This window comes from Scomber japonicus, chromosome 1 (assembly GCF_027409825.1).
Source record: "Scomber japonicus isolate fScoJap1 chromosome 1, fScoJap1.pri, whole genome shotgun sequence".
NCBI lineage: Eukaryota > Metazoa > Chordata > Actinopteri > Scombriformes > Scombridae > Scomber > Scomber japonicus.
The window spans coordinates 39539634-39551231 of record NC_070578.1 but is presented as its reverse complement, the minus strand read 5'-3'; positions in this window follow the sequence as shown (position 1 = coordinate 39551231).

Here is an 11598-nt window from a genome sequence, read left to right as displayed (position 1 = left end):
CCAGTCAAACAATTACTAACCTATAATAAATTAATATTAATAATACATTTTATTTATAATAACGCGCTTTTACAAGAGCTCAGAGACGCTTACAAGTAAAAAAAAGACATAAAATGAAAAGAACAAACGATATAGAACACGGGTGTCAAACATGCGGCCCTTGGGCCAGAACCGGCCGCCAAGGAGTCCAATCCGGCCCACTTTTCTTCATGTGTTCTTTTCCTTCCTTCCTTCCTTCTCTCCATCCATCTTTCCTTCCTGTCTTCCTTGTTCCTTCCTTCCTTCTTTCCCTCTTTTCTACCCTCCCTCATTCCTTCTATCTGTCCGTCCTTCCTTTCTTCCTTCCCGCATTCCGTCCTTCCTTCCTTCCTTCCTGTCTTCTTTTCATTCTTTCCCTCCATCTTTTTAATGATCCGGCCCACATGAGATCATTCATAGAAATAAAGACAAAAGGTAAGAAATTTAAATTTAGACAACATTATTTTGTCTTTTTAAATGTTAAATTTTCCAAATCATGCAATTTATCGAGCTTGGAGTCAAATTTTAACATTTTATCAAACAAAAAGATGCTTTTAATCTCCTTTAATCCAATAGTTTCTGATTATAATCTACATTATATTAAAGACAAAGGTCTAAAGCTTAAATATCATTCATCATTTGAGAATTTTGGCTTCTGTTTAAATAAAAAAGAGGAATCGTAGAAAATCATGTTGATATTTCTACAACAAAGGGTTTTTGAAAGATGTCAGTTCCTAAATATTCACTCTTCATCATCATCATCATCATCATCATCATCATCATCAGCTCACATGTAAAAGCATGCGTGACTCTTCGGACACGTCAAAGTCACTTTGGGAGGACGGTTTCTCTCCACAAGGTCTGCCGTGGTTGTCAGACAGCGTGATCAGACCTGACATGAAGAGCTCAACTAGAGTCTCAACCTTCACCCAAAAATCATCTAACGCACAGTCAGCGATTTCTCAAAATGAGAATCAGCTGCACAAAAACATTTTCCTGCCTAAAAGAAAATGTTTGTTTTTTTTCCTCTGGGTCAAATGAGACCCTGAACATGTACGGGTTAAATAACTAAAGGTTTATATATCTGTGTCTTCCCAAGAGCCGTCACCATACTCAACTCAAGCTTGCACTAAGAAACTGATCCAGACCCAATCAAGATCTGTCACTGCACTACAATATGTCTTAACACCGCCATTTGCATATCAATATGCTCTCAGACATCTACCTTTGCACTATTATTACAGCATACTTGCACTAAAAATGTCATGGCTACCTCGACCACATGCTGCTAACCACTACAGTCACTTATTTCACCTTTACTGTACATCATTTTCTTTAATGTCCATTGTATGTCTATTTAATGTGTGCACTTCATGGCGAAGCTTCAAATCTCATTGTACTTTGTATAATGACAATAAAGGCATTCTATTCTATTCTATTCTAAATCTCTATTATCATCCATCAATGTCCAGTGGAATCTTATTGTGATGATTTTATTATAAGGTCTGATATCATATGTTATTATATCTAGATAGTAATAGCAGTTCTGTTGCCTAAATGAGTTTTTACCACTTTAAATGTAATATTAAGACCAATCCTTTACATACTGTGATTAGTAGGGCTGGGCCAAAAAAATCATTTTTTGTATGAATCGAGATTTTTTTCTGGTGATTTTTAAAAATCGATTCTCATACAAGAATTGATTTTTATAGATATTTTTAATTTTTTCTTTCTTTCTAAAGACCAGCTAAATATAACAGTTTAGTTTATTGTAAGATGTTGGCAGATGAGTGTTTTTTGTGAGGGCAGGTTTCACAGTTTTAAAAATTAATCTCACAAACTGATGTGATGTGTGTATTGTGTGTTTTTTGTAAATATGACTTATGATGTATTATCAAGTGTTTGGTTTAACCTGTTCTTGTTTAAAGAAAAAAGAAAATCACAATAATTTAAATATAAAATAGCAATACTTTTACTACTACTACTACTACTACTACTACTACTACTACTACAATACTACTACTGTTTAATCAGAATCGCAATTTAAATTGAATCTGGGCCCAAAAATCGTTTAGAGAGTCGAATCAGCACAGCCCTCGTTATTAATAGATAGTTTATATAAAAATGATTTAAATTCTGCCGCTCAGCTTTAACTGTATGCAGCAGAGTTTAGGTAAAAGGTTATTTTTCCATCTCCGAAAAAAGTAAAGTTATATAGAGACAATAAAAAAATACACTTTAAAGCTCTAATCTTGTGTCTCTGTGATAATTATTGTTTGATCTCTTTGTAAATGTCAAAAAAGAAGGATTTTAGAGTATTTACACTTTAAAATCTTCTTATTTTCTCTTCATATAAAAAAATCTTTCTGACTCGTCTTGAACTTTGATTGCGTTAACTTCCTGTGTACTGGTTCCTAACAGCTGGGCGGTTCAGAGGTGTGTTTTTAAGGCTCAACTGAGACTAAACTTTGCAGCGGTTGAGATCTTAATTTATTCATTTCTACGTCGTCCTCCTCTTCCTCCTCCTCCTCCTCCTCCTCCTCTTCCTCTTCCTCTTCCTCCTCCTCCTCCTCCTCCTCCTCCTCCTCCAGATGTGACGGGAAGGTTAAAAGTCTCCAGCTGTGGTTTTAAACTAATCAATCATCCGTTCCATCAAACCTCTCTCTTAAATTCATCCTCCGTCTCTCTACGGCCGCTTCACTGCATCTTCAAAAACTTTATAACGTCCAGATTACGTTTCCACGGCAACAGCCATCATCCGCCTCTCTGAAGCTCGTCCATGACGTCGTGGTTTTCATGTTTATCGCGTGTCGTTTGTTGTCGACGGAGACGGAGGCGGAGGCGGCCGTCCTGCAGCGCTCAGCATCTCACTGTGTGTGTGTGTGTGTGTGTGTGGGTTTGGGGGGTGGGGGGGGTGGAGGGGGGGGGGGCTTTAGCCTCAAGGACGAAGGCTGCATCAGCAGGGTCAAGCAAGGGGACTTGACTTGCTCCTTCACACCCACCTCCTCCTCCTCCTCCTCCTCCTCTTCCTCCTCTCCCTCCCTGCTGCCTGTGTTACTACGCCCGAGGATAGAAAGAAATGAAAGAGAGGACGAGGGCAGAGCCGAGCAGCGGGGGGAGGGGGGGTGGGGGGGGGGGTTGATGAGCTTACTAGGTTTGGAGGAAGTATATATTGAAGGGCTGGTAGACGGATGGATGGATGGATGGATTGAGGGATGAAGGGATGGAGGGATGGATGGATGGATGGATGGAGAGATGGATGGATGGAGGGAGGGATGGATGGAGGGATGGATGGCTGGATGGATGGATGGATGGAGGGAGGGATGGAGAGATGGATGGATGGAGGGAGGGATGAAGGGATGGAGGGATGGATGGATGGATGGATGGATGGATGGAGGGAGGGATGACTGCAGGAAGAATCCTATTAAAGAGCTTACTGTGTTTCTGGGTTTGGAGGAAGTATTGGAGGACTGATAGATGGGTGGATGGAGGGAGGGATGGATGGATGGATGGATGGAGGGAGGGATGGATGGATGGAGGGAGGGATGGAGGGATTGATGGGATAGAGGGATGGATGGCTGATTATATTTGCACAAAAAGAGTAAAATAAGGAGCCATCCATGTTATTTTCAGGCAATTAGACGAAACAAATCCACATTTCTGATATAAAAATATATTTTAAACGGGTCAAATTTGACCTGAATGGTCAACAGGCCTGAACCTAAACATGAGGTGTACTGTCATAAGGATTTAAAAGACCAAACCAAACTGGGTCAATTTGGACCTGAGAGAACAAAAGTGGGGTTAAGGTTAACAGGTTTGTCTGTCAAAGGTCAAAGGTCAAAGGTCAGAGGTCAGAACATCTTGATGAAAGCTCAACAAAATGTTCCCAGAGTTCAAGTTGACCTCGTTAAATGTCTTTATGTCTGACCAACTGTCCAAAACACTTTACCATGATGTAAAACTGAAAAATGCTGCAAATCTTGGCACGACGATGCATTCACTGACCAAAATTGCATGTGTGTAAATAAGAGCAAAACTAATGAATACACACAACGATGCATTCACTGACCAAAATTGCATGTGTGTAAATAAGAGCAAAACTAATAAATACCCGACGATGCATTCACTGACCAAATTAAATACAGAATGATGCGTTCACTGACCAAAATTAAATACACAATGATGCATTCACTGACCAAAATTGCATGTGTGTAAATAAGAGCAAAACTAATAAATACACAACGATGCGTTCACTGACCAAAATCGCATGTGTGTAAATAACAGCGAAACTAATAAATACACAACGATGCGTTCACTGACCAAAATTGCATGAGCAAAACACGACGGTGCGTTCAAAGACCAAAATTGCATGTGTGTAAATAAGAGCAAAACTAATAAATATACAACGGTGCGTTCACTGACCAAATTAAATACAGAATGATGCGTTCACTGACCAAAATTGCATGTGTGTAAATAAGAGCAAAACTAATAAATACACAACGATGCGTTCACTGACCAAAATTGCATGAGCAAAACACGACGGTGCGTTCAAAGACCAAAATTGCATGTGTGTAAATAAGAGCAAAACTAATAAATATACAACGGTGCGTTCACTGACCAATCCAAAATCCCTATTGAATAAAAATCAATTCCCCCCCCCCAGGAATCCTTTGTGTGTTTTCTCTCCACTGTGTCATCACCTAGTTTGTAGTCATGTGAATGTCTGCGTTCATCTGCCACACACACACACACACACACACACACACACACACGCACACACGAAGCGGCCATCTGGCAGGTGGTGTAATAAGGGTCACGACCTCCTGTCACCCCCCCTCCCTCCCTCCCTCCCCTCCCTCCTCCTCTATTACCATCATTTTCACAACAACAGAGATGTGGGTTTCTTCCTAATGGAGGAAACAACTGCTGCTGCTCCAAATGACGCTTTAAATTACCACAAAGTTATGAATTCATATTTTATTTTGTCACATTTTAAAACATAAAACCTGCAAACACACTCAAACTAAAGCCCCTTCCTCATGTCATGAATCAAGAGGAGTTCAAGTCTTTAAAACAGAGGAGTCAAACCCATTTTCATTCAAGGGGCCACATACAGACCACTTTGATCTCATGTGGGCCGGATCATTAAAGAGAAGGAAGGAAAGAAGGAAGGAAGAAAGGAAGGAAGGAAGGTAGGAAAGAGAGGTAGTGAAGGACGGACAGACAGAAAGAAGAAAGGAAGGAAGGACAGATGGAAGGAAGAAAGGAAGGAAGGACAGAAGGAAGAAAGGAAGGAAGGACAGATGGAATGAAGGAAGGAAGAAAGAAAGGAAGGAAGGACAGGTGGAAGGAAGGAAGGAAGAAAGAAAGGAAGGAAGGACAGATGGAAGGAAGAAAGGACAGAAGGAAGGAAGAAAGGAAGGACAGATGGAAGGAAGAAAGGACAGAAGGAAGAAAGGAAGTAAGGACAGATGGAAGGAAGAAAGGAAGGAAGGACAGAAGGAAGAAAAGAAAGAAGGACAGAAGGAAGAAAGGAAGGAAGAAAGGACAGATAGAAGGAAGAAAGGAAGGAAGGAGGGAAGGAAGAAAGGAAGGAAGGAGGGAAGGAAGGAAGAAAGGACGAAGGACAGATGGAAGGAAGAAAGGACAGAAGGAAGAAATGAAGGAAGGACAGATGGAAGGAAGAAAGGAAGGAAGGACAGAAGGAAGAAAGTAAGGAAGGACAGATGGAAGGAAGGACAGAAGGAAGACGGGGAGGAAGGACAGATGGAAGGAAGGACAGAAGGGAGAAAGGAACGAAGGACAGATGGAAGGAAGGACAGAAGGAAGACGGGGAGGAAGGACAGATGGAAGGAAGGACAGAAGGGAGAAAGGAAAGAAGGACAGATGGAAGGAAGAAAGGACAGAAGGAAGGACAGAAGGAAGAAAGGAAGGAAGGACAGATGGAAGGAAGGACAGAAGGAAGAAAGGAAGGAAGGACAGATGGAAGGAAGGAAAAGAGCACTAGATGGCAAGTGGGCCGGATCGCACCCCTCGGTGGGCCGTATCTGGCCCGCGGGCCTCATGTTTGCCACCCCTGTGTCTCCTGCTTTGTTTGGTTAAAGTCCGCAGAGTCTCCTTCACACTGGATGCTGCTGCTGGGATTAGAGGCAGATTAAGGCCAGTTAAACAGGGCTGCTGGTTCTGGGACCCGGCCCCCCCTCCTCCTCCTCCTCCCCCTCCTCCTCCTCCTCCTCCTCCTCCTCTAACCACTCTCCCTTTGTCTTCTCACACAGGATAGACTCTGATTAAGAGGATCCGGCGTGATGCTCAGTTGCCGCGGTGTTTCCTCGCTGACATGATAAACTCTCCTCGTCCAATCACACAGACGAGTCACTACCAACGTTATATAGCTGCTAATTATAATCACTGCTGCCGTGTGAAGTCATTATCACTACATATACGAGCAACTAGCTGCATTACGTTCAACTTAAAGGAGGTTTAAACTACACAGATAATGACAATTCTCTTTGTTTTAAAGGTCAATGATGGGTCATTCCTTCCTCCCTTCCTTCGATTCTCCATTTCTTCCTTCCATCTTTTCTTCCTGTCTTCTCTTCCTTGCTTCCATCTTTTTAATGGACCGGCCCTCATAAGATCAAATCAGGCAGGCTTAATGTTGCAAGCCTTTTTGTCCCTTCTACTCCCCCGTAGACGGCTCCTCTAGCTGTAGCGCTATGCTTTGAAGTGGCCTCCTGCAGTAAACCTACCGCGCTGATGGAAAGTAAGAGAGCTACTGGACTTTTGAACGGCTTGTTTAACTTTAAAACACTTCCAGACGCTTCAGTTGACAAGTCAAAAGTAAAATGCAACCTGTGTCAAACGGAGTTTAACTACCACCGGAGTACGTGGAGTTTGAGTTAGCACCTCCACGCTAAACACCCAGGTGCAGCCAAGCCAGCCTCAGCTCCACCAAAGGACCATTTTGGAGTGTGGGAGTCGCAGCAGAGCCGTGATTGATTCCCAGTTAAGACACTCTGGTAAGAAATGCTTTACATTATGGGCTTAAAACTGCCTTCAAATGGAAAATAACAGGATTTTAAACATGCAATTCAAAACATGATTAATCACGATTAACTATGGAAATTCTGCGATTAATCTCCATTTTAAAAAGATTAATCATTTGACAGCCCTAGTAATAACATTCCTGGATGGTATTCATAAAGATAAAGATAAAGACAGAGCTGATGGACACTGGAACGTCTCTCTGCTGTTGAACTTGTCGACTCGGCTCTGTTTGCCAACTGTTTGATTGACAGTGTCAGTTTAGTTCAAGCCAGAGGCGTCACTCGGGAGACGAGGCGGTTTCCTCCATGTTTACTGACTCTGAAAACATGAATTCATTTCAATAAATGGAGAGTTTTTGATTGATCGAAGCTTTTTGCACGAGATGTAAAAATGAAGTGTTTTCATCTGAGGCAGCAAAAAATCCAGAAGAGACTCAAACTACTAAAAGATGAGAGTGAATATTAGTTTAAGGGTCAATAACAAATAAATGTTGGCAAGATGAGGAATTTATAAATCAGTTAAACTAGTTTTTGTTGGTTTTATATCATTTAAATGACTTTTGCACCTGACATTTTTTACCAAAAGTAAAACTGAATGCTCCTGAAAATGTCAAATGGTGTAACCACAGTAGAATGATACATATTACGTATTTTATCCACCTAGGACGAAAGAAAGAAAGAAAGAAAGAAAGAAGGAAAGAAAGAAAGAAAGAAAGAAAGAAAGAAAGAAAGAAAGGACAGATGAAAGGAAGAAAGGGTGGAAGGAAAGATTGAAGGAAAAGAAGACAGGAAGGAAAGCGGGCCGGATTGGACTCCTCAGTGGGCCGTATCTGGTCCGCGGGCCGCATGTTTGCCTCCCCTGCGCTAGACGATATATCAGAAGGTTACTAAAATCAGCTGGAGGCAACATCTGGAAGGAAAAGAAGACAGGAAGAAAAGATGGAAGGAAGAAAGGAAGGAAGGATGGAAGGATGGAAGGAAGAGAAGACAGGAAGAAAAGATGGAAGGAAGAAAGGAAGAAAGGATGGAAGGATGGAAGGAAGAGAAGACAGGAAGAAAAGATGGAAGGAAGGATGGAAGGAATGAATGATGGAAGGAAGAGGAGAGAAGACAGTAAGGAAAGATGGAAGAAAGGAAGGAAGGAAGGAAGGAAGGAAGGAAGGAAGGATGGAAGGATGGAAGGAAGAGAAGACAGGAAGGAAAGATCCAACGCTTCCAGCAGCTGTGGAGATATTCCCGCCCGGTGACCGATCAGCTGATCCATAGAAACCACCAAAAATTAAATGTCAGCGGTGCTCAAACAAAGGTCACAGAGGTCACAGTGACCGTTAGGATTCATCCTCGGGGACCGTCCGATAAATAACAGACCATAATAATAATAGTAATAGTTACTACGTGGCTGCTGCTGCTGCATTCGCTTCGCTGTTGCCGTCGGCAGCAGAATGTTTATCACCAAATAATTCAGCATGACGTAATTAATTTAGCTACACGTCTGTAACCTCTAGGCATGCCCTTGTGAGTCACTTACACCTGCAACGTCTCACACACACACACACACACACACACAGACACACACACATGCACTGTGGTAACCATGGCGACGCAGCATTATGCAGAAAGAATTTCACAAATAATAATATACTGCAGCCAAGGCGGCCCCTTTCTCGCCCTCCGACATCACTTGCAACACCGCTACGTGAGTGTGTGTGTGTGTGTGTGTGTGCGTGTCTGCGTGTGTGTGTGTGTGCGTGTGTGTGTGTGTTTACTGCAGAGAGGCTGCAGCCAGACTCTGCTGTAATGCAGCACTGCAGCCTCACAGTCCTCACAGCACACTGCAGGTTACAGAGCGCTGCCTGGATATACTGCAACATAACACACACACACACACACACACACACGCACACACACACACACGCACACGCACACAGAGTTTTGACACATGCACTACTTCAGCAGCATGTGATGATATGTGTTTTCCTCCGACATCTGTATGCAGGAATGTTTGCTATGAAGATGTATTGTGTCATTTACGACCTCCATCCCCTTCCCCCTACACACACACACACACACACACACACACACACACACACACACACTGACACACACACACACACACTCAATCTCACACACACACACACACACACACACACACACCCAATCACACATGCCTGGGAGCAGAGGTACCTGCCAGCACCACCAGTAAAGTGAGTATAATGGCGTTTCTCACGCCCCGTCCCCCCCGTCCACCCTCCACCCCTTAATCTGATTATGCCACATGATTGGACGTTCCACCGAGGCCGCGGGCTCCGGATCGTCTGCACGCGCCACCACCACCACCACCACCTCCACCACCACCACCACCGCCGCGGCCGCCGACGGGCCATCTGCGTGGACTGGATGCCTGTTCGGAGGAGGCAGGAAGGGGTTCTTCCAGCTTCCAGAGCCCGGGCCATCTGTCATGTGAGTGTTCCTCGGGAGCCGAAAAAAGGACATGAAGCAGCAAAAAAAAAAGCAATGAGGAGCAAACGTGCTGCAGCCTGCCACCCCCCCCCCCCCCCCTCCCCTCCTGTCCCCCAGTGCTCATGGGTAATGCTAATGAGCAAACTGCTAGTCCCTAATTAAGGTTTTGTACTGAAAGCAGACGTAGAGCTCTGTGAAATCGCTCCGAAGCAGCCAGCAGCGCTCTGCTCCATCCCGTCACGTGCACCGACGTCCGCGAGGGGGTTTTAGGGGACGAAGGGAGAGAGAGAGAGAGAGAGAGAAGAGGGGGTTTATTTATCTAATACCAGATACCAGAAACTCCATATTGGTGCGAAATGAAGTGAGGGTCTAACATGGTCACGGGCCCCCGGATCAGAGAGAGCGAAGCAAAGCAGCTCTTCAAATGCTAATTTCCCCTGCTTCACTCCTGGACGTTATAAGTGCTGACTCAGGGGAAAAGTCCAGATTGCTTTTGGAAAAGGATGAAAGAGAGTTTTAAAGAGAGAGAGAGAGAGAGAGAGAGAGAGAGAGAGAGAGAGAGAGAGAGAGAGAGAGACACAGAGAGAGAGAGAGAGAGAGAGAGAGAGAGAGAGAGGAGAGAGAGAGAGAGAGAGAGAGAGAGAGAGAGAGAGAGAGAGAGAGAGAGAGAGAGAGAGAGAGAGAGAGAGAGAGGGATTTATGCTCAATTTCATTACATTTTTGGCTGAGGGGGGAGAAGAGAGGAGTACGGGACCATAAGGGGCTTATCTGGAGCCATAACCCATTCCCTTCTGATTGCCAGCTATTGATTGAGGTATTAAATTGGTCCCTTGTTGAATTCGGAGCTCCTGTGAAGACGAGCTGGACCAGGGGAGACTATCGGACCCGAGCGAGCAAATATGACGGGATTAAAGAAAGATGGCAGATAGGCAGCAGAGGAGGAGAGAGGAGAGGAGATGACGGAGCGGCTCTGTGTGCATCAGAGGGGAACGAGAGTCGAGGATGAAGTCGGTCTCACACCTGAAGTTTTTGGTCTGACTTCACGCTGAGTTATAACAAACACAGCAAGAGTCCAGCTGAGAGACCGTCCAGTTGAGAGACCGTCCAGCTGAGAGACCGTCCTGCATCGTCTGAGCTACATGGACAGACATGCAATCACATTCCAGTGACTGAAAGCATGTCTCTGCTAACACTTGTTATCTTAGAAATGCTGCTAAACTAAACAGCAGCACCAAGAATGAAATATAAGTGTGTTCATTCTCCTACAGTCACTTTATGATATAGAAGATGTGCTGCAGAGATACATTACTGCATGCAGAAGGGCTCATTTGCAGTTTGATTGCAGTTCAACATAATGCAAAACCTGAAAAGCCCCAAAATGAACATAAACGACAGTAGAGGCTTAAAGTATTTGTTCTTTATTGAAATTTTAAAATGGTTTCGCATGGGGTCACGAGATGACAGCCTAGTAAACGGTCGGTTTTACGGGAGCTTCGTCAACACCCGCCATATCATTTTGGCCTCCCTGATTTTATATGTGACGATAAAGCAGGGTATGCATTAGGGGGCGTGTCTACGTCCTGATTGACAGGTTGATTGCCCAATGTCCTCGAGATCCAGCCCTCGCAACCATAGCAACCTCCCTGCTCCGCCCATGGCTCCGCCTCATGCCCATATAAGTAGAATCCGTGTTTTTATTTTTCCCAGAATGCACCTGAAATTTTCAAGATGGCGCTGCCTAGATTAGAAACTATTGGCTTCCGAGCAGCAGTCCACAAACCAATGGGTGACGTCACGGATGTTACGTCCATTTCCTTTATACAGTCTATGACTTGAATCAAGCTCTTATTTTGTTAAGCCAGCGCAGTAGTATGACTCTTGAACACCAAACAAAGCCGTCGTCTAAAAGGAAAAGCAACACATCACGACAGCTAACCACCGACAATACGGCTGCAGCGCTAGCCCAACATGGCAGCGAGCAGGAAGAAGAAGATGATGAGATACCTGGACTCGCTAACGTTTGATTTGATGACCAGCAAACTAATGATGGCTACTAACGATAAACTTGATC